Source organism: Buteo buteo, chromosome 9 (assembly GCF_964188355.1).
Source record: "Buteo buteo chromosome 9, bButBut1.hap1.1, whole genome shotgun sequence".
Taxonomy (NCBI): domain Eukaryota; kingdom Metazoa; phylum Chordata; class Aves; order Accipitriformes; family Accipitridae; genus Buteo; species Buteo buteo.
The window spans coordinates 12,865,116-12,889,068 of record NC_134179.1 but is presented as its reverse complement, the minus strand read 5'-3'; the positions used below and the strand labels follow the sequence as shown (position 1 = coordinate 12,889,068).

The following is a 23,953-nucleotide window of genomic DNA, read 5'->3' as shown; positions in this document are numbered from 1 at the left end:
TCGTGACAATTCCTTGTAAATAAGGCAGTTCCAGGGCTGCCTTCAGGAATATAGTGCCTGGGATTGGTGTTCTAGTGTGTGTGGGGAAACTCTGAACCATTTTGAGCTCCTGAATACAGGGTTCATTCTTGGGTATATCAAGTCTGCTAAGTGCAAAGGGTTTCCAGGTGGTATAAATATAACCTATTCGTGTTTTAAGTTTTCTTTATGTTGTAAGAAAAGAAGAAAATGGCAATTGTGCAAATAAGCCCACAGCCTATGCGAGCTTGCAAATTCTTACTGTATATCTAGCTGTCACATTTATGTCTTTATTGTACTTCCAGCCACTTGGTTCCTCTTAAATAATGTATATTTGGGTTTTTTTTCTATTAACAAATTTCATTTTAGTCTGAAAGATTTTCCTTTTATTACATTGCTGCAAACAGCAAGCAAGAGGGAGGTGTTCACAGGGAAGATTGCTGTGAAGATTTCCGATGTACTGTGTTATTGTTTTCTGATATTATTGAAAATTGATTCAGTAGGAATTTGTTGCCAGATAAGTTTTCCATCTTTGAAGCACTCTGTTTTCCCTGAGGAGCTCTTACTTAACTGATGATAACTAGATATGGTGACCCCTTTTTGGGATGGCTCATCCCATTCTTCAAAGAGAAGTCTCTAGGTGTTCTTTGCTATTTTGTACAGGAATGTTTAATTATTTCAGATGAAACAATACTTATTATTTCAGAGGAAACAATACTTATTTGTGCAAGGTTGCTTTTGATTATGCTCTCATTTGCCAAACTTCAGGAATATTTCACCCAAGTGTGAAAAAAACCATACTTTAATGCTTAGCTTTACATGATTTGCTGTATCACCAGTGCGAACAACCAGCACTTACAGAGATTAAGGAGTTACACAGCTAAAATCATACACATATTTATATTGATAAATTGATATTGAATTTATATTGATAAATAAAATAATTCTGGTCACATCAACATGGCCATGAAAATAGTGTGCCATTTTAACATAGCTGAAAACTGGGGGGGGGGTGGGGAATGTTCATTTACAACTGTTGGGGGGAAGTGGAGGGAATAAATGTGGTCTTCATGTGCCTGTAAATTTGCCAGGCAGTCCATGTATGTGTAAGCATCCTTTTTGTTAAACTACTGGTTCCTTCCCTTGGTGGATGACTAGCAGGTTCTTAATGTTTCTGGGGATTGTTGTGTAATGCATGTGAATAATAACACCAAATATACTCCACAGTCTGGGTAAATACAATTTGTTGCAATGATCCTAGAAAGCAATGGGTACTGTTAAGCTGAACTTTTTGTTCATGAATCACCTTCTTAACACTCGAGTTAGGTTTTGGTGATTGGCATACTGTATCTGTGTCACTTCAGTGTGATGCTGCTGAAATGAATGATTCTTGTATGAACTTTAGGCTCCAGAGGCTTATGCAGGTGTTTTTAGTGGGCATAAGATATTTCTACATGTGCCATACCGTATGAAGCAGCCTCTGCTGTGACTCTCTATGTTCTCTAACCTGACTTCTTTTGCATGTGGTCCTCCTGGCTATGCCATGTAGCTTCCAGGTCACCTGCCTGAGGAGCACTGTAAGAGAAGAACTCAGGGCTGAGAGCTTCTAGCAACAAAACTACAGTGATCTTACTGCTCTGAAAATTGTCCTCAATGTGGTATCCACACCAGTGAGACAGTATCTATGAATTGTCTGGTTTTGCTTTAGGATTTCTTTCAATGCCCGCAATTTCTTCAGGCAAAAAACAGGAAGTAAAACTAATTTTTTTGAGGCATAAATAATATGATTGGGCATTTAGATGTTTGTGGTGTGTGTTCTCCACCCTTAGTTAGTCATGGCTGTGGGAAGAACCCACTTGCCAAATACTTGATTCATAACTATGCTGTGCAAATCTTGTTATCGTGTAATAGTGTGAGGTAGAATATAAATTCTGAGTGCAGGTCTCTCCTAAAGGCTGGATGTAAAGTGATAACATAGACACAGATCTGGAACTGTTACCCTGTAGCTCAGCAGCTTGGTGTTTATTTTTACTCATGTAGAAGGCTTCTGTATTTTTCACTAAGCAAGAGACCAATGTGTAGACTTTTCTGGGACTGTAACTTTACAGATTGATTATTTTTTTAAACTAAATGTGAATTTGTTCCATTTCTCTGTTCATGAACCCCATCAATGAAGTGCATAGCAAGATAAAAGTATTAATTACCTTCAACTACTTTGAGAATAAATAGGTTTTCATATTGTCAGTTTCATACTGTAATTAACAGCATTACGGAGTGCCTGCCAATGTGAAGTGCAGAACTTGAAAAAGATTAGAAAAGAAACCTCGGTGCTGTTCAGCCTTTACCTCCAGCCCTGCAGCTTTCCAAAAAGTATACAGTAGACTTTCATTCTAGTGAATATTTCTTGGCTGGCAACAGATAAAGCCTTCAGTTTCCTGGGAGAGGACAGAGCATAGAAAATTCTGGTTGCATATTCACTAGTGAAATCCATTTAATGCTACTAGAAGATCTTGAGAATTTTTAAAATAATGATAAGGAGAATCTAATTTCAGTGAAGCAGAGTTCATCCTTGATAAAGGGATTTTCAGAAACCAGTTCATTGTAACTATAGAAACACCTGAATTTTCTAATCTTTGATGGAGAATGAGAACAGACTTTTCCGAGTTCTTGGTAAATCCCAGAGCTGATAGTGAATGCTAAACACATTGAATGTAGTAGGAAAGAGGCTCTTTGGAACTTGCTTCCAGTAAAACATTCTCTAAATCAGAGTAATATCCTCACTAAGCTGCTTAATAATGAAAACAGTGGTCAGAGGAGTGTAGCAGTGAATGTCCTTGGAGGTAGGAGTAAAAAAAGGCTGAAGCAATGTAAATTAATTTTCTGAATCTTTCAGAAAGTATTACCTCTGCTCACAGCCCTCTTTTAGGAAAGTGGAAACAAAACCAAGTGTACTTCTTTTGCACTTAGAAAAGAAGAGAACAAAACTTCTGGTAACACTAAACAGGAGTGGAAACAATACAGACTGCTATGTAGGCAATCAAAAATCTGGATAATACAGGGAAGATGAAAGGCTGCTTTAAAACTATAGCTTTACTGTAAAAGACAAGTGTTGGGTGAAAGTCACTAAGTGAGCACCCTACTTAAATTTGAACAGGATTTGATATGGAGCCAAGTTCAGACTGAAGTGGTATGCACTGAACCTGAACTAATACCTCATATTCTGCTAGAAAACTTGTTGCTTCTCCTTTAGGTTTTGTCAAATGGGAAGGAAAAGCAAAAAAAATGGACTGATGGGAAAGATTTCCTTGAAGGTGCTTTTTGGTTTTGACATAAGGGGATCTTTGGTTATCTTGGAACACTCCTGCCTGTAGGTAACATGTAATGTGCTTCGGAATGTTTGTGAAGGAATTTAGACTGCAAAACGCAGTTTAAAAATGCCAATGTGAGCTAAGTCAAATCACACTAAAGTAAATAATGAGTCATAAAGCACAACAAGGTGTTCAGTGCGATGGTTCACAAATAGTATATTCAATGCTCTGCTTAACAAAACACTTAGTTTCCTATTCTTCTTGTTGCTAATTTTGTAGATCTTGTCACTGAAAAGTGATGAGCTAGATTCTCAGCTAGTGAAAATCTGCATATGTAATCAAACTTGCATAGTTTAATTGCAGCCATCTCAAGTACCTCTATAGCACTGTGAAGACTGATTTTTAAATGAGTAAGGCCTCTGCCAGTAGTGAATGCCACTAATGCAATGCATGAAAACTTAGTTTGCAAGCAATATTTCTTGAAGGATGAGTCCTCCCTCCACTACATTATGGAAAAGGGTGGACTATATTGTGAATGTAGTCTCTTAAAATTTCTCAGGGAGCTGCATGGGTAGTTAGACACACAATGACTCTTTTATTTAAGACAATTTAGCTTTAATAGGAGGTTTGTGGCTAAATGCCCATGCAGCTCTTTGAAAATATGGTAGCTGGATTGCAACAAGCTATAGTGACCCTAATAAGCACTTTAAACCCAGTAACTCAGTGCTGTTAGAGAAAACTTATCTGATGGTCCAAAACCTGAAATCAGAAATCGGTCAAACGATTTCTCACTCTCTCATGCAGAAAGAATCTTTCTTTCATGAGAGAAAGACTCATCTTTTTCTGGAGTATACAGCAGGATTTTGTGATGTTCTTTCTTTGACAGCTGTAAGTTAACTTTGTGCATGTGTCGTTTTTTTAAACTTCTTTATTTGGTCAGGTAAAAAGTTTTCTCCCAGGTTTGACTTGAGATTTTTCCCCGAACTGTAATTTCAATTGTCATTCCATACTGCTTGCTTAACATATGTGCATTTTCAGCTGAATAAGATTTTGCAGTTGTAAAACTGTTGTTAATTAAATCCCAGTGTGATTAAATACCATAAGCACCTTTGCTTCTCAGAGAAGGCAGCTACAATTTCAGATAATACTTAGTTATTATGTAGGGTGGCTTCTTCATAAGTATCAAGAAGAGTATACTCATCTCCATTTTCCAGGATCACATGGGTGGCTGGACTTTCCTCTTGGTTGAGCTAGAGAAGCAGAATCCAGGAATATGGACTAGGATTCAAACCCCAGCACCTATAAGACAGTGCTAATTGTCAGTTTGAGCGTGAGAGATTGAGAGTGGCATTGCTCTCTGCAGGTGACTCACCTAACAGATATCTCTCTAAGCTTGTCAGTCACTCAGGCAGTCCCTGAGGTCAGGAGAGACAGATCCTGTGGTGCAAGCCTGTGCAGCTGTTCTGCTTCTAGTTCTGCTGTCTGAGATGTGGGCAAGAATAACCATAAACTGGTATGGACTAGTGCCTTCTACCATGTTACTTTTCTCTCTCTTGGAAATACCTTACTTGATACATTCTGTGATTTCATTTGTAGGCTTTGTTTCCCTTTTGTTTTTCAGGCTGACATAATCGCCCTCTGGAAGATCTGGAAAATATACAAGTAAGTTTTTAGTCTTTGGGTTTTTTTTTCTCTTCCTCCTCTGAGTCATGTTCTGGAAGGCCATGTCATTCAGCAGTGTCTGTCTAGAGAGCTCACAAAGACTATCTTCCTAACACAGGACATTAAATTTCTTGACATCAGGTGGTGAATTTTTCAGAATTCCTGAAAAATTTCAAGGTATGTTTCAGCTTTCACTGCAGATTAACCTGAAGCAAAAGTGCATGCGAACAGTCTTTGCAGCAGTACAAAAGCCTCAGAATTTGAGTGGGAATCTAGAAAAATATGTATTTTGGCTTTTTTTTCATTAGAACTTGTAGAACTAGAGGCAGAAGAGTGGCAGGGTCTAATTTTATTTGACCTTAATATCATGTTTTGGCCAGCATCTGCAGTTACATGATAGCAGGTGATCTGGATTTATGTTGTACTTTCAGCAGGGTAAGCAAGCAAAGAGCTTGCACAGATTAACCTGAGTAGACAACTGCATATCTTTCCATCCACATGTAAGATTATTTTATTTTTTACACAGTGTGTAGTTCTTGTCTGAAACTTTCTTGTGGCAGATGGTCTTCTCTCAAAGTGCTGTTTTTCTGGGGTAGGGATGTCTCCATGGTCTTTTAAAAAGAATAATGACCAGAGGATGCAATCTTTGCTTACTGGGGAACTGAATATAATACTTGCCATCCAGAGTGTTGATTTTTCTAGGGAAAAATACAACCTACTACTCCCTCTCCTGGCCTCATAGGGGAAATATATGGAATTGTCAAAAGGGGGCATTCTTGCTTTTTCAGACAAATGAAAAGTAAGTCATAACTGTTATAGTTAGACCTGTCATTTAGGTAGAGCAGAAGTTGCTCAAGTTGACAAAGTCTTCAGCCAAAGCAAATATAACAGATGGAATATTAAATATCAAAAGTGATTTGCAGACTAATTTAATCTCTTATTTTGTGGACAGAGGTTTTATCTATCTCACCTAAGGTTTACCCGAAGCTTTTATTAATTGATGAAAATGCCCACTGCAATGTTATACACATTCTCTCTGTGTATAAAAATATATAACCCCCTAGTTGTCAGTTAAATCTCATCTAGAACAATTCTCAATATATCCATGAAAATATGTATGTGACAAAGTCCTGCCAGTCTGATATAAGGATTTATTTCAACCAATTTTGCACTTTCTGGCCTATGTAGAGGTGCCAAGTAATAGTTGGGCAAACTGTGCATTCTTATTAAAATCTCTCAAAAGGACAAACCCTTATGTATAGCCAATCTAGATGTACCTCTGAAAATTGAGAAAATACTGATGCCCTGGGTTGTTCTTTCTCATTGAAACAAGAGCAAATCCAGGACTGACTGTGCAAATAGAGAAAGATGTTGGCTTTAAGCTTCTATGTTAAAAGATGTCGACAAAGTTGTTCACTTCTGAGTTTGCCTGAGCACTTGTGGATTAAAACTATTAACAAACAGGTTCAAACCAGTGCTGATAATTCCTGTTTATAACCATATTTTACTCTGCTTCTCACAGGTATTTGTAATATTTTTATTTGCTCTATTGAAGAAAATACTTGTTATGGTCCTTAGGATTAGGTAAAGTCTTCCTATACACAGTAATGAATATGCTTTACCATTAATATTCTGGATTGACTAGGGGCAAGCAAACATGAACTGCATTAAAAAAACCCCACATCTGAAGTTATATAGTTTTTCTCTTGCCTAAAGACTCATTTCTTTCTCTTTGGAATTCAGTTTATCTAGCTAATGCAAATAAAAAATATGACTTCTATCTGCCCTAAGATTATAGAACATTTTAGTTATGTTCTAAAAAGATGCTGTTTTTTCAGCCAAGATTCTGTTTTTTACACCCCAACATCTGAGTGTAGTGCAGTGTTAGGGTTGGGATAAAGATGTTTCTCATGCTAGAAGGTATAATCACAAGACACCAGCACAACAAACAGGTTAAGGGGTCATACTACTTTTGAAGTATGTAACTTTAGAGCATCTATAGAGATGGCCATAAAATAGTTTAGTTCTAAAAGAAACAAAAAAATGTCAATGATCTTTCTGCACTACCAATCACATCCTGTTGTCATTTATACTTGAGGAGAGTGGGTGCAAGGCACTACCAGATACTACTTACTCAACAAATTTATAAGTAATCACTAAGCTGCAGAGAAATAGACAGTGTTTACACTGACAAATTTCTCATGGTAATGGAAGAAAAGCATTGGCCTGAAGCACTTGCTTCTGAGCTCCTCACATCTCTACTTAGCCAGGGTGGGAGGTTAATTTGGAGTTAAATATTTGCATCAAATACTCAAGCTTGTTATGCTTTAAATTGCTAGTGTAGACATATTCTTATAGAGACTTGGGTTGGGGTATTTGAGAAAGATTAAGTCGAAATGAAAAGGAGGAACAGAACAAAGGACCATAGAAAAGCAGCTGTAAGTATAAGGAAGAAATATACTAAGTAAAATCTGTACTCATTGTCAACTCAAAATAAAATGGGAGTGGATAAAAGAATTGCAATTAACCCACTGAGCAAAACAATGGCAAAAGGAGAAAAGAAGTTTAAAAGGTGGACAGAAAACAGAGGCAAGATGGTCAGTCTGCTCCTTTCGTTAAATTACCGAGTATATGTTCGCTGGGATTCTGCCTGCAAATGTATTCTTCCCTTACATGTAGTGTGACTATTTTTAGGATTGCTGACTGGGGCAGCAGGGGGGAATTCTTCCATTTAGCAGCTGTTTTGTACTCCTTTACACCCAATGGTGCTCCTTAGAGTTGACTACAGCAGGATTTAAATATAAAGATTGCCATTTTGGTTTGGGACAGATTATGCCCAAGTGTGTGCTTTGAGTGTGGTTTTACTCCACTGCAAGCTAGAATGTCTCCTAAGATAAATGATAATTTATTACTATGACTTTTTATTAGGAATCTATTATTAGTGGCCATTTGGAAAACAAAATGCTGTAGTAGAAATATGGTTGTATTTAGAATATGTTTACTGGTATGTTTGTGCAGATGAGGGAGTGTAAGATATTTAGCTGTAAAAAAACCAAACCAAACAAAAAAACAAAAACAACAAACCAACCAAACAAAACCCACACTAAAACAAACAAAAAAACCTATAAATTATCTTCACACATCATGAAATAGAAATCAGGTAATGGATTACTTACAGACTTCCCCAAAATCATGTTTGTACGTGAACAAATGAAGGTATCCTCAAACAATAGCCTTGCTATTGCACAGCAATTGTTCGTTCCTGGTCGTCTTCCTTAATATTGTAACTTGCCCATCACACGTTAGACATATGTGACTAGTTTTGGGTTTGATTCTGCAAGGTGCTGAGTGCTTTTGCCTTGATCCTGTAGTGCATTTAAGGATGTGTGCAAGAAATGAGTAGGCTCCAGTGGGATGACTTGTGTACTTGGTATGAAGCATGTAACCTGGTCCTTGGGCAAGTCAGGCTCCAGATGACTTTGCCACTCAGAGACATAGGCCTAGAGGTGAACCTTGCTGCAGTCTCAAGCTTGTTGTCGAAGTTAATCAAGAATTATTTATTTACGGCATTGTATCATGCTGCAGTTTCACAAATCTTAATATGTTTTTTCCAGAAGGTCTGTCCTATCTCTTTGTGCTCCAGTTTTAAGTGTTTTCTGTTTCGCTGGAAACCAGTGAAGCTTTTGGCTGCTCTTTGAACAGTTCCCTTTTTACTGATGATTCTGTGCTGAAGATGATAGTGAGTTTGAAACAGTACAGCTGCTTCTGTAATTGCTTTACTGAGCTGTAGCTTGGCATCTCTGAGATGGTTTTGATTGCTGAATTTACTGTTGGCTTTAAAGTTCCTGGAAATATGTAGCTTATGCATAGACATGCTGTGGCCCAGAGAACTGAGCAGTTGAGTTATTTCAGCTTCAGGTATGGGAAGAATAGGAGACTTGCGCACAGTGTTTATGTAGATTCTTGTGCTTGCCACTGCCCTATGGTCAGACCTAATTCCAAGATGTAAAGGAAGAGGGAAGGAACTTGCTGTGACTGTAGGGAGGTATTGATCAGGCCATAAGCTAAGAGGGTAAAGTGCCATACGAACAGCTAGGAATAATCCTTTGTGGGACAGCATGAAGTAAGCTCTACATCCTGGAGCTCTGCTATCAATGATAAATTCAAGCCAAGTTATTTTGGTAAGACTTCAATTACACAGTGAAAGATCTATATTGTTCCAAACACTGCTCAAAGAGCTGGGGAAGATAAAAACCACCTGAACAACCTGGTGATGAGGAAACTGAAAAGTATCTAAAATCTCTGCTAGTTCACAGCACTAGAGAGAATATAATGGCAACCAGATGTTGCATAAACCCAGGAATCTAACTCTTGAGGGGAACAAACTTAGATTGACAAGAATTAAGATAAGTAATCCAAGGACATGCTATTGCACCAGGCTGATCCAGTAAAATGCTTCAACTGGGGGCCAAGCTTGCCCAGCTCCTGTTTAACCAAACGGATTTGTGAGAACTCAGTGTTTCACATTACTGGTCCTTTAGCTGACTTCATAGTGAAGTTGTCAGGATGACAATTGTTTCTGGTTTATGTCAACACCATGCTCTGGCTAATCCAGGTGAGGAACACACTTATGATTCCTCTAATATTAATGAATTCTGTGTCTGTCCAGTTTTAGAGGAAACTGGGTACACAGCACTCTTGCTAACATTCTTCTGTTTTAACTCAAGCCAGCAATGATCTGCTTTAGGCTCTTTTCAGCTCATGATAATTTTGAGGTCCCAAAAGAAGTTTCAGATGCCTGGTTCTTGCTTGTATTAATACCTCTTTGGACAATACAAGGGATAAATTTTCTCAGCAGTGTAATGGACTCTAGTTTAAGTAAGAATTGGCATGAGAGGTTTTGATCCTAAATTTGAACTTGATTCTGTATAGAGTTCAAATTTGGTGTCAAAACTATCAAGATTTGCATGTTGATTTGGCTGTGAATTTCCACATGGGCTGCTGGACATGCTTCAGTTGAAACCATACTCCTGTAGACCTTGGTTTCATTTAAAGGGGAGGAAAAACCCAAAATCCTTGACAGGGAAAGCTAAGGAGCTCTGAAACCAGTCTTTGAGCTTGTACCTGCGATGAATGTAGTGCAAAACTTTATTAGGACAAAACTTTATTAGGGGAATTGAGAGCAATTAAGCTGATCTGTTCTTGAAACTCCCCCACAGAAACTACTCATCTGATATGACACAGAAGATGAAATAAGCCAAAATTTCCTGGTCAAGCGTCTACTTATCTCACAGGTAAGAGCAAAACTCCAAGGGGTTCTCGGCATCTGGGAAAATGCAGACCAAGTTCTGGAACTCTTGGCTTGGCTTTGGCTTCAAGTATTAGTGCAAATATTGCATCAAGTAAGAAACTAAGCAGGGAAATGCTTTTGGAGTTAGAATGGTGGGTGGCAAGAAAAGGTAAGCCAGAGCAGAATGATAAATAATGTGTTAGTCTCTGAAAGGAGAAGTGTCGTCTTATTTCTGACACACTGTCAAGAAGATGTTTTACTGATTTGACTTTCTGTGTTGAAGAACACACAACAGTTACTTAGTAAGTGTTTTTATAGGGAATCTCACCCATGTTACAATAAACTGAGCTCAAAGATAACATATCTTTTATGCTTTTACGCTTTTTGGATGATAACTGTGAAAAATTACCTAGTGAAGGTGAGCAAGCTGTACCTGTGGCCATTTTCTCATGACCTCTGAGTGATAAAGTTTACTATCTTGGATCATGATGCGTTGTCAAATGACACGTTTGCCTGTCTGGCCAACAAAAAGTAATTGAGGAGTGTTATAGTTTTACAATCCATGTTTCATCAAATTTGTAGCTTTTTGAGCTGTTAGACCTGAACAAAATAGGTCAACATTGACAGAATAGGTTGGCTCTCATTTTTCTTCAGTTTTTGACTACTCTGTGTGTGCCTTGTGCCTAAAAGCATCATATAGGAAGCACGTAGTTTTCTGGAGGTATTGCTGTTATAATTTCACTTATAGCTTGAGTTAGGATTTTTGGTCTTATGGTAGAGTATTATTTTTTGTGGTTGCTGTTCTAGAATCTGTATCTTGAATCCCAGATCTGCATGAATTAAAACAAGTAATTTGATAGACTACTGTAAGTGGGGAATTAGGAAATCCCTACCATCTGGAATTGCTTAATAGTGGAAGCTTTGCTGACCTTAGGTTAGCTGTCCACAAGACACTTATTTTCGTAGGTATGGGGCCAAGATATGTAGCTGCAAAATTGATTCTCTTGCTCTGTTTCTTACCCCCTTCCCTTTAGTAGTAGTTTCATCTGCTGCACCTGTGTTGTCCTGAAATATGTAACTGGGGACCCCCCCCCCCAAACAACAACAACAAAACCTGCAACCAAAAAACCCCAAACAAATGTGTGTGGTTTTTTTTAAAATACTCTTTTAAGCTTTGGGGCAGCAGTATCTGTATAAATAGATCCCTATGGCTGAGTTTCCCTGAAGCTGTTCAATACCTGCTGATTCTGTGACTAGCTTGGTGATTTTTAGAGAGCTTCATCCTCGGATTCCCTCATCTGCATGAAATGTCTTATATTGCTACTTTGAATTGGTATAAGTCTAATAATAAATGCGTAGCAAATTATAAAATCGAAGACAGGCTGGTTTATAGCCATTATGCTTTTCCAGGCAAGCTATGTCTAGGAAGAGGAAAGATTAAAGAAAAAAGGCTGCTTTGGCTACAGAAGGGGACTTATTTATACTTCTGTAGGGAAAGAGACTTAACAGTGGTACCAAAGACAAAAGATAAGCATGTTACTTGGAAAAGGCTTTGTACGTGGTACTGTACTATCTAGTATAGTGTGCAGGCTGCTCTGTTTTGAATTACACTCTGACCTTAGGTTTTGGGGGCTAACAGAATTGCAGGTGAGGAGGGAGAGGTTAGATTTTTACTTAGTGAACTGCCACTTCTCTGTGCTTTAGGATATTCTCACAGATCTCGGAAGTACGTTCTTCAGGAAGTCTACTTCAGAGTCCGTCCTTCATATGCTGCATTGGAACTGGATAAGCGTATTTACTCTTTCAAGCCCTGTTTGCCTTTTATAGTGTACAGAAGCTACCATTAAGAAACAGTCTGTGATAACATTCTGGTGGGGAAAGGAAAGCTAATTATTCAGAACTTTCTGTAAAAAGATGAGATTTCTCAACTTTTTCAGAAGTTTGGCTTCTACAGATGGACTTCTTATAGAAGTCTTGTATGGTGTTCTTCACTAGAAAAAGATATTAGGGAACTTTTTAGATGCATTCATTTCTTGCTGACTGGAAAACAAAGGCTTACATTAGTTAAAAGCTTTGATACCTACCTGTTGGTTGTCTGTTTCAGGCAATCAACTTGGTAAATAGACTTCACTGTAACCCCAGAACACCTCAAGCACTGAAAATCCTACACTTCCATGTACTGGAGAAAACAGAGATCTGTATTTGTGCTATGGCAGTAAGATATTTCATGATCACATACAAATGGGGGAAAAAGCTTTCATTTGAGATGCTGGATGAACTGAAAGACCTCAGGATGAAAATGTGTTTTTAAAGTTAGATGTAGTGTAACTGTGGTAGCATAGCTAGAGAAGACTGGTGTTCAGTATGCATAAAACAGTAGAAAAGGTGTTAAATGAGCTGGAAAAATTAGGAATGATGGAACTAGTGTGGGGACCAAATGCTTCTCCTTTGCATGAAGTGCCTGAACTCATTGGTACAGACTCTCTGTAAATATGTTAAGGGCAAATGAAGCAATTACAGTATCATAGGAATTATTGACCAAGATTCCAAAGTAAATGAAGTGCTTAAATATTTGCAAGAAACGAAAATATTTTTATATTAGCACTGGTCTTCAGCAGAGCACATACTAGGCTGAAGCAACTTTGTAAAGGAAAACATTTGTGAGAAAAATATGTAATGGACAAAGTATAAGCTTATACCTTGTGCTTGAACGTTTTGATGTGAAATAAAGGAAACCTAGACTTTTTGAAAAAATGTTTTGTTTTATTGTATTAGGAAAGGACTTTTTTCTGCTTATGTTTGGTATTAGGAAAAAGTTTTTACAGGATACTAAGGTACACTTTTTTCCAGCCTGCAGTTGTTATGGATTTTCTTAAATTAAAAAAAAAACCAAAACAAACCTCAATGGAATAACAAAAAAAAAATCCCAATTTGAAGCAACTCTGAGGGATTTGCTAGCATATTATTTTGCCCTGAGGCAGGATCAATTTTACCTGTTATTCAAGACAGAAGTTTGTCTTGCTTACCTTTAAAAACCATTATGATAAAGACTAAGTCTTCCTGCTTTCATCTGTTCACGTGTTTGACTCTCCTTACCTGATACGTAGGAATCTAAGTCTGTTATTTCTTGTCTTCTCTGTGTTGAACAACTAGCCAATCTTTGCAGCAGCCTTTAACATAGTGGAAGACTGTTAGTATCTCCTCAAATGGGCTTTGTTTCAAAAAACAGTTTTGCTAAAGGCAGTCAGATATAGCACAAATAGAAAAATATTATGTAGGAAACACAAAGATGATACTCAGAGCCAAACCCAACTGTGAGTGTAGAAACACTCACCCTGTTTGCTTCTTGAATTTTTCCTTCTTGATTCAGGAGTATTTCCTTCTAAATATCCCCTTAAAGGACAAGAATGATTTTGTGGCTTTGCAGCACTGCTGCTATTATTAATGGGTACAGCTCCCTCCACTATGTGTGTGTGGTTTTTCAAAGTTTGTAGCAAGTGTGCTGTGGTCTGCATTGGATATGTGTATTTCACTTCCACATTACAGAGGGGAGGGACTAGACAAGTTGTTTCATGTACTGCTGTGTCAAATAGCCTGAGAGACACCTAGCCTCCCATAAGACTTTGCACATTTGAATCTCATCTATCAAAGGGAAGTCTGATATTTTCTAGGATGCCACAATTTGTGGAAATGAATGAGCTTAATTAAGCTCATGGGAAGCTCTCACAAATGGCTAGAGATAAATATCAAATGGGGTCAATACACTGTCATGAGACTTTTGGCTTGTTACTGGATGTTCCCATCCCTTTGGGATGGCCTAGAGGGCAAGGACTTCTGAGAAGATTGGGGTCGGCCATGATTAAAGCTATATTTAGAAACTTTTTTAATTGCATAGACTTCAGGCACATTAGAGCTGGCTGACTTTTTTTTTATGGAACAGTTTTCTGTTAGAAAATGCAGTTTAGTGGAAATCAGAATGTTTCACGGGACTATGTCAATCTGACTGCAGCTTTTGACAGGAAGAGAAAATTAACTCAGTTTTTCAGTGTTTCAGTAATATGAGAATGTGTCATTTGGACAACGTATGCCTTATTGAACTATTTGACATTTCATGTTGAAACTCAAAGCAGAATGATAGTAATCATACTATTCTACCAAGATATGCATTCAAGAATATAATATTAAGTATTTATCTACTACACACAGAAATTATTTGACAATAATTCATATTAAAATGGAACATGTGGGTAACCACAAAATTTTCCCCAAATGCCACTTTCATAGAATGTTATTTGTGTTTTTTATTCTAGTTTGGAACAAAAGAAAAATTAAAAATGCTGGAATTTCTTGGAAAATAGAAGTTCTCAGTTGAGGGATGCTGGGCAGAATAAAAACCAAATTCTGATATAAATCAAATCTGTCAGTGGAAAAGGTATTGGTTGGTCCTGTGAGTCTGGAAAGAAAGTAGTGGGCCCAGATTTTGCTACAGGCTACATAGAAACGGTGTAAAGTACCTACTGAACACAAAAAGTGACCAACCTGGTAGAAGTCAGAGGGCTGGGAAAAAACACTGTAGGAACAAGGAGGTTATATGAAATGACTTGGAAACTCAGCCTCAGGGATAACTAGGCCAACTGTTCCTGATGGATGGCTGGAAATTGGGAGCAGGCACTGAGACATGAGGAAATAACCATGGGCAAAAGCAATATAATGGTCCTGGATGTACCCTGACATTTTCTGAATGTAGATAAATCCCACCAAGAAATTCCTCTTGAGTAAACTTAATTCCTGTACCTACAACTTGCCTGATAGCATCCCTTGCCAAGGGGCACTGAGAAATGTCATTGGGGTGATGGGATCAGCTCCTCAATTTATTGTTGCAACTTGCCAGCTACTAAGGTGGGTTGACTGGCAGCACGTATTTATTTGCACTTCTTCAATGAGGAGAGAAGGGTGTTTGCTACGTATCAATTTTGAGTTCACTTTAAATGGTAGGTGAACTACTAAAGACTAAAAACCAAAGGACTAGTTAATGATTATAGTGCTAGAAACACAGTTAGAAAAGGAAAGTGTAAAAACCTGACACAAGATCTGAGAGTGTCTTGCATTAGTTTCTTGTTTTAGCTTGTACTTGGGATTTCCCCCAAGGTATTTGTTACAAACAGCTAAGGATCTGCTTGCTAGTGCTGTTTCTTGATAAGAATTCCATGTCTAGGTTTGATTCCTGGTTGGATTGGGTGGCTGCTTTTGAATTTGCACAGCATGTTATAGGTTTGGACATTCGTGCTCTTGCTTCTAGCTGTTTGGTGTAAGGGAGGGTGCTAATGTGGTACACCCAGGCTGGTTTGGAATTGGATCACACTACATCTGTGCAGGCTAAGTGCAAGGAAGGCCCTGCAGAGTAGGTGTTTCTGCCTTTATTCTTCAAGAAAATCAGCTGCATTGCAGTTACAAATTTTGTTTAAAATTTTGTAAGCTACCTATCAGAAGAGGTATTTTTAGTGTTATGGCTTCTTTATGTGTTTCCCTTTCTTGGCAGCATGATTGTGTTGCATTCATGGCTTGAGCATTTTCAGGTGACCTGCCAACACTGACTAATGGCATCAAGTATAGTTTGGGGCTCCAGAATCCCAACACAGTTCTCCAATCTCTAGATCATAGTACATAGTAGTGGCTACAGAAGTAATAGCACAGAAATAAAATATACTTGTATAACAAACTTAGTTTGCTTATTCACAACTCTCACAGCTTTTTGCTTTTGTGCAAATGGTAATGTGTTCTGGTGATTTTCTTGTTTTCTGAAACGTGCAGGAAGTGCAAACAGAATCTACTCTTGCAGCACACTCCCTGATAACTAGTAAGCACCAATCATACACATAACTGTCAGCAGTGGCAGACTGCAAACTCTGGTATTTCTGTTTGTGAATCTACCTCTCAAACCATGATCCCGCTTCCCAGAGCAGTTCCAGGTTAGTAACCTTGCTTCTACTGCTACATCTGGGAGAGTGACAGAGCTTCAGCCAATGTTTCCTATTCCTGCCTTGGTAATTATGAGTTCTTCATGCATCTCGCTGAAAAGCAGAACCATACTCTGGACCCACAAGTTAAAATTCTGAACTGGTACTGTTGATGGAGGAATAATTGTCTTTTGCACTACATGGGCACACAGGAGGTTTTTTCTTGCTACATTTTTTCATATAAAAAATACATAGGAAAATGATGTAATACAACTTAATATATGCTACTGTGTCCCATCTTGGGGGATGAATATGTCATTCCATATGCTGTAGCTAAATATAAATGAACTGTTATTAATGATTGCCATAATGTTTTCTAGCAGTTAGCTGGCTGTGATTCTAGGAATTTTTTTCCACTGTGTTTTGAAGGGTTAGGTTATTTAAACTTACTATCAAATAGAATCAGATCAAAGTGAGCTAATTTTTCTTAAACACTAATCATTTTAAGGCTATTGAACTAAATATAGAGGCAGTTCATTAAATCATTAAAACAGCCTGCAATAATGCTCACAAAGTCATTATAGTGCTATTCCCCAGCCAGAGAGGTGGTGTTGCCTTAAGCACAGTTTAATCAAATTAGATGGTGGGCTATGTCCTGGGGTTTCTCCTATTGATATTCATTAAAAATACATGATTTATCACTAATCTCTGTAAGGTATATCCTACTCCTCCAAATGAATTTTGTAAATGTCAGGGGGAAGAAAACAGAATAGTTTATTGTTATAAGAATTTAAGTGTGGTGTGATCACATTTACATTTGTATACTATGTAATTTAGTGATAGATAATAATTTTAATGTGCCTTTAAAATTTTTGTCCTTAGTTAAAAAGTTAACAAAAATGGAAAACCCTCAGGAGTAGCCACTTTATATTTTAGTACTGTATAGGCATATGAATTAACTTTAGAATTAATTATTTTGTAGATCATCATACAGTTTGCTCTTATAGATTGTCTGTAAAAGTTCACTGTTGAATTTCATGTAATCCTTTTGGTACAATTTTCGACTTTTTATTTGAAACGCTTTAGTGTTGTAACTCCCCTCTCCTTCTCCCTTCGCTCTTTTGATTTCTTTTAAGTATTTTCTTGTTTTAAATTGGGACCAAACATTAATGAGAAGACCACACACAAACATTCCTCTCTGTGCTGTCACCACTACTCCTTTTTTTAGTGATAATTTCTTCATTTATGTAATGCTTTAGTCCAGTAACACCCTACAAATGGGGTAGATTATGTCACCTAACACCTAAACATGCAGCTGATTAATGGTGCTGAGTGAGGCTCTACCACATTTCAGACCAGGAAGAAACACATTTCTGATTACAGTGGTAATTTGGAAACAGTACAATCTAATTACTCAAGCTGGAATTTGCCTGACTTATCTTGACTCTTAAGTGCTCTGTAAATTTCCATTGTTTTGGCATTGTTGTCACTTATGAATCTTTGATAGTGCTTGGAACCTCAGTTGAACATCCCCAGTGATACCTTTGCTGTTCTGAGAATTTCTTGGTATTCTGTTGGGTCACTTCTGTTGCAGGAAAGAACTACCTACTGAACTTAGTTGTGGCTGCCTGCAGTGCTTATCCAGGGCCAGAGTTCACTGGGGTCAGTTTAAAAAAAGAAAAAAGCTATAAGATTTCTGGGGGATGCGGATCAAGTTCTCAGTGTCCTGAAAATCTTCTGTCAAAGCTCAGCGTTCAACCAGTGCTGCTTAGCTTATGGGCTTTGCTGTGCAGACACAGATTAGTAGGAAACTATTTACTTGATTGTTGGGTATTAATCATATTACCACAGAACTGCCACTTCATTGAGACTTGAATATAAAATGTAATAGTTTTGTTGTAATTCCTGCGGTGGTGGTGTAATTTCCAAGATGTTCGTGTAACAGCACTTGCACTAAGAACTTCAGATGTGGTTTTAAAACACTGTCCCACTTGCATTTGTCAGATGTGCCAAAAGCTATTGTCAATTACAATGAGGTAAATGTGAACAGATTGCTGTCACTGGCTCCACTGTTGATTTACACTGGCATGTCTGAAAGAAGAGCTTATTTCTATACTTTTTAGAAATTGAAAACATTCTTCAAGGCAAATAATTACTCTGCTGGACACTTGAATACAGGTAGCTTTGGTTTTATTGGGCTGTAGCTAAATGTAACTGTGATGCCAGACCAGTTGAAGCCTCTCTAAGTTGGTGCTGTTGAACTTCCACCCTGCCTCCCTTAGGCTGGCACAGGAGCTTGCCTCATGCTAATACAAGTAGGTTCAAGAACATAAACCTGCAGAAAAGCTTTCATGTTGGCAGCTGAACTCTTTAAGATGTCTAACTGTAGGATTTGACAAATGCCAGTTCTAGGTGCAAGGAAGAGGACAGGTGTGTACAACATGGTGAGGAGAAAGGTAGGCCAAGAGCAATGCTAGCTGAGGGGTGCCAGAAAGGTCACAGAGCTGTAGTCTGAGTTAAAGAACAGTAGTGTTTTTGCTCATGATCTTATTTCCAACCATGTGTGGGGTTTTTTATTGGTTTTGGTTTTTTCATACTGAAGCACTGGTTTTTGGAACAGTGAGGTTCCTGAAAATCAGAGCTGTTCCAAACTTTCTAGCCCTGCTGGTGTTGTGAAGGAAAGCTTGAAAATGTCCTGAACACAAGGAAGCTCCATTGACTAAGGCTTCACACAAGTTCAAAAGGTACAGTTCAGGTAGAAAAGATATCTTCTTTTCTTAACTGGCTGCTAATGTTGTGCTTTTTAAATGAACCCCCTGATATTTTTGAAATGCGAGTTGTGATTTTTCTTTTTTATATGTCCTGGGTTGGCTAAAGTGGACTAGAGGAAGCAACCACAGAGGCAGCTGAATGGCACAAAAGATTTGTATCACTGTAGGCCCTGCTGCTGCAGGGTGCAGCATGTGTGTGAGCAGCTCTGGCTGCACGCAACCCCAGTGGAGCTTTAGTGTAGGTCTGGCAATCAGCCCACAAGCCTTAATCCTGCAAATATACATCACACGCTTCATTTTATACTCGTGAGAAGCCCAGCCTAAATGAAATCCTATTAAATTGTGGGTCTAGAGCTAATTAAACATCTGCCTTTCAGTGATTTTTTTTTTTTTATTAGTGAGATTACATATATTGTATAGGTAAGTACACATCTGTAGGATTGGTTCTAATTGATTATTTCTTTTTAAAGACAATAGATGAAGCATTTGTGTTCTATTTTCCTATAACAGATCAGCATAATAAAGTGCTGATGAAAGACACCATCTAATTTACCTAGTTTTACTTCTGTTTCAAAACTTTTCAAAGCAAAGTGCAAGGAACAATAGGGCAGCTGGCTATTATGCATAGGCTCTTCAGCTCCAAGCCTTTAAGGTGAGATGTGAACAAGACTATGCCTTAATTATTGGCAACAACTAGCTTTGCTTTTCAAAGTAATAAATGGGGGTCCTTACAAAGTCTCTTCTTAAGTAGCTAAATGCATAATCCACCTGGGATATTGTTTTAAAATTCATTTCATCTTCAGTAATTTGATCAGAGAAAGAGTTGTATTGGTCATTTCTCTTGTGTAAGAACTGTGTCGCACCTAGGGGCAAGGAACATTTATTTTCATGATTAATACCTGTGAGTTTCATGGCCTAATGAGAAAGCCCTAGATGTATTTGAAATGAAATTGCCATTTTTTTTTCCCACCCTTCATTCAACTCAGGTAAACACTTTGACTACTATCCTTCTCCATTTGGGTGCAAAGATCCTGTATTACCCATTGACACACTGGCAATAGTATTTATTTGTGTATGTAGTTGCAATATTAAGGTATGTGAGTTCTGAAACAAGTAATTTTAGGTGGACACCTGTATGCATTTGTGTAACTTATTACAATCCTCAAAGATGAATAGCCCCAGAATTGTGAGAATGAAAGTTAATGAAATATTTTGCCCTACTTTCCCTGGCACCCATCTAACCTGACCAAGAAATCTAAGGCTAGGTTTTGCATTGCTATAGTAAGTCTATCAGTCTCTTCACTGCAACCTCCTGTTTGTTGAAGTTTGGTCTGAAATGTGTATGTACCTAAAAACAAATGGAGAAAAAAAACCACCTTGGAAATGGTGCAGGTAGTCATATTTCTCATGTAACACCTTGGCTTGAAAGTATTGTGAGTGGATTTTAAATGTCCTAGTCTTCCCCCTGCCCCAGTGTAAAAAGGCAGCATTAGTGTACTTTATAATCTCTCACTGCAGTGTCTTCTTGCCTTTCTCTCATGTTGACTCCTACCTCGCATACTATACTTGTCTGCATTAAATTGAAGATCCTTGGGGTGAAGGGCATGCTTAATTCCCAAAACCCCTTATACCCTTATGGCTTTGCATAAATATTAAAATAAAACATACCAGCAAATAAAGCATGAATTTTATATTTATTTTACATCCCCTCTCCTGTTCCTGCAAAGTCATTCACTGAAAGTGCAACTTGTTGGGTGAGACACAAAAAAGTGAATGGAGTGCATTGGGGTGGGGAAGGAGGACATGGACCCCTCATTAGGATAACTAGGAAAAGGCTGAAGGGTGGTTTCAGCTGTTGTTAGAGCTACCAGTATCATTAAATATTTATCTTATGGTGCCCAGAAGCCCAAGTGGCTAGCCAGAACTCCACTGTGTTAGGAAATTAAAGAATACGGAACAATACGATGTCTGATGCCTTGATGAACTGGCAGCCTAAGCAGTGCTGCTATGTAATGTACCATGTAGTTGGGTTTTGATTTTTTTGTTGTTGTTGTTTGGCTTTGTATTGATATGCTTTCATATAATGCATTTGTGTTTCTCTCTTAGCCTCCGCAGTGGTGAATGTCGTCTTTAAAAATAAGAAGTGATTGTGCTTGTTCAGTAGGAATGCCCTGAGGAAGGCTTTAAAGAGATAGCACTGGCCCACCTCATTCAACTCACAAAGATGTGTTAGAGTAATAATCTGCTTGTGACATAGTAAAGTCCAGCTGCTTAGCTGTTTCTGTGCACATCAGAACATGTAGGAACACAGCTCTGCAGAGAGCAAGAGCCAGTTCAAAAACTAAGGGTCAGAATACTGGTGAGCAGCCTTGGATGGGACTATATGGCATGGTTCAGTGCATTGAAGAAAGAGTTGAGCTAACTTTGAGTAACTACTGTAGCCATCGGAAGACAATCTGTGTTAGTTCCTCAGTTGATAGGCACTCGGTGAGGAGCAGGCTGTGACAATGCAGCTGTATTTTCACCTCAGATAGTGGCATCTTGCTTGGCAGTATACATCTTTTGTCTGGACTGAAGTTAGTTGGGTCCTGTTCGTGGCAAGTGCCATTAACTTTAAGATGCTGAGCCTCATTAAAAAAAACAAGTGTTATATTAAAACATAACTGAGCTAAATCACACCAGTGCAAGCTACATTATGAGATATAGCATATCTATTGTGGATGTTTATCAGCAGAGCTGTCTTGGCATAGCTATGCCACTACAAAAAACAATACTGGTGGAGACAGTGCCTCTTGTTTTCATCTGAGATGCTGCTGTTACAATTCGTTTGAAGGCTTAATTTTTCCCTGTGCAGAAGAGGATGCACTTTAAAGACTGTGGTTGTTTATACTTACTGTGTCCTAAAAGAAGGATAGAGCAGCAGAGAGAAGCAGAAGCTTTATTTTACCAGAGAAGAGGAAGTAGTAATCTTGGGAGGGCCTCTGAGGACTTTTGCCATGAGGTCAAGACCTGAGACTGGAAGGTTAGGGTAGGGTGGAGTTCCCCTCTTGTCTCAGCCTATGAAACCTGCTTCTTGTGACCTATCACGTAAGCATGGTCTGCTAGTCACTTCTTCCCCCCAAAGCTTCTGCAAATAGAATAAAACGTTTCATTCATGGTGGTGCAAGAAGTATAAGTATTTAACAAACTTATGCTTGTGATGGGTTGACCCTGGCTGAATGCCAGGTGCCCACCAAAGCTGTTCTATCACTCCCCCCTCCTCAGCTGGACAGGGGAGAGAAAAATATAACAAAGAGCTTGCGGGTCGAGATAAGGACAGGAGAGATCATTCACCAATTACTGTCACAGGCAAAACAGACTCAGCTTGGGGAAAATTAACTCAATTTATTACAAATCAACCAGAGTAAGGTAACGAGAAAGAAAACCAAATCTCAGAACACCTTCCCTCCACCCCTCCCTTCTTCCCGGGCACAACTTCACTCCCGGATTTCTCTACCAAACCCCCCCAGTGGCACAGGGGGACAGGGATGGGGTTTATGGTCATCACACGTTATTTTCTGCCGCCTCATCCTCCTCAGGGGGAGGGCTCATCACACTCTTCCCCTGCTCCAGCGTGGGGTCCCACCCACGGGAGGCAGTCCTCCATGAACTTCTCCAATGTGGGTCCTTCCCACGGGCTGCAGTTCTTCATGAACTGCTCCAGCATGGGTCCTTTCCACGGTGTGCAGTCCTTCAGGAGCACACTGCTCCAGCGTGGGTCCCCCACGGGGTCACAAGTCCTGCCAGAAAACCTGCTCCATGGGCTCCTCTCTCCACAGATCCGCAGGTCCTGCCAGGAGCCTGCTCCAGCGCAGGGTTCCCACGGGGTCACAGCCTCCTTCGGGAACCCACCTGCTCCAGCGTGGGGTCCTCCACGGGCTGCAGGTGGAGATCTGCTCCACTGTGGACCTCCCTGGACTGCAGGGGGACAGCCTGCCTCACCACGGTCTTCACCACGGGCTGCAGGGGAATCTCTGCTCCGGCGCCTGGAGCATCTCCTCCCCCTCCTTCTTCACTGACCTTGGTGTCCGCAGGGTAGTTTCTCTTACATGTTCTCACTCCTCTCTCCGGTGGCTGTTTCTCACTCTCCCCACTTTTTTTTTATTTCCCCTTCTTAAAAATGTTATCACAGAGGCATTACCGCTATCGCTGATTGGCTCGGCCTTGGCTGGTGGCAGGTCTGTCTTAGAGCCGGCTGGTATGGGCTCTCTCGAACACAGGGGAAGCTTCCAGCAGCTTCTTACAGAAGCCACCCCTGTAACCCCCCCCCCCCCCCCCCAAAAACCTTGCCACACAAAACCAATACAATACTTCAGTTAACAACTTGTGTGGTAGATTTACCATCCACCCCCCAAAATAAAGACTGGTGTTTCCACTAATTACATTATGGTTATTTTCCAACAGGATAAACTAGCTCCTTCTGAGCTCCAGGCTGTCACAGCTAGTCTGTTATCTATGCCTGAATTCAATACTTTAAAGCTTACTTTAATATTTCTTTCACAAGTACTACCTGTCTGAAGGCTCCTAGACATAACCATAGACACATACAATTTCAGTAGAGTGCCTGGCTTCTAGGCAAGTATGAATCACTTCCTTTCTGTTGTACTTATCTGAGATAAAAAGTAAACATGCTTACAGAACTTTCTTATCATATTTCCATAAGAGTCGTAATATGACATGCATGTGCACACATCTGAATGCACAACCATATAAAGTGACCTCAACTTTTATTGGTAAATTGGATATTTCCCTATGGGTTTGATATTGTCCTGACTTCATTCTCCAGAAGATTTTGAAAGAGTGTCCAGATATTCGTGAGCTTGTTAGCTCATGGTTTGTTTTTTTTGTTCCACTAATTCAGCTGGAGCAAGTATTTTATTACTTTCCACATTCATGTGTGCATCTGAC

General features: G+C 39.0%; 1 long non-coding RNA gene across 2 annotated transcripts in view; it reads left to right on the top strand.

Annotated features, from left to right (window-relative positions):
• Window positions 1-23,953, top strand: part of LOC142034342 (uncharacterized) — a 59,434-nt gene that overhangs the window by 9,359 nt on the left and 26,122 nt on the right. Inside the window, exons 2-4 of one of the 2 annotated variants that reach the window (XR_012651591.1) lie at window positions 4,948-4,988; window positions 10,208-10,282; window positions 11,983-12,925. This is a non-coding gene — a long non-coding RNA (uncharacterized LOC142034342). Of the gene's footprint in view, window positions 1-4,947; window positions 4,989-10,207; window positions 10,283-11,982; window positions 12,926-23,953 lie in introns of those variants that run through there. The other variant, XR_012651590.1, reaches the window with a different exon arrangement.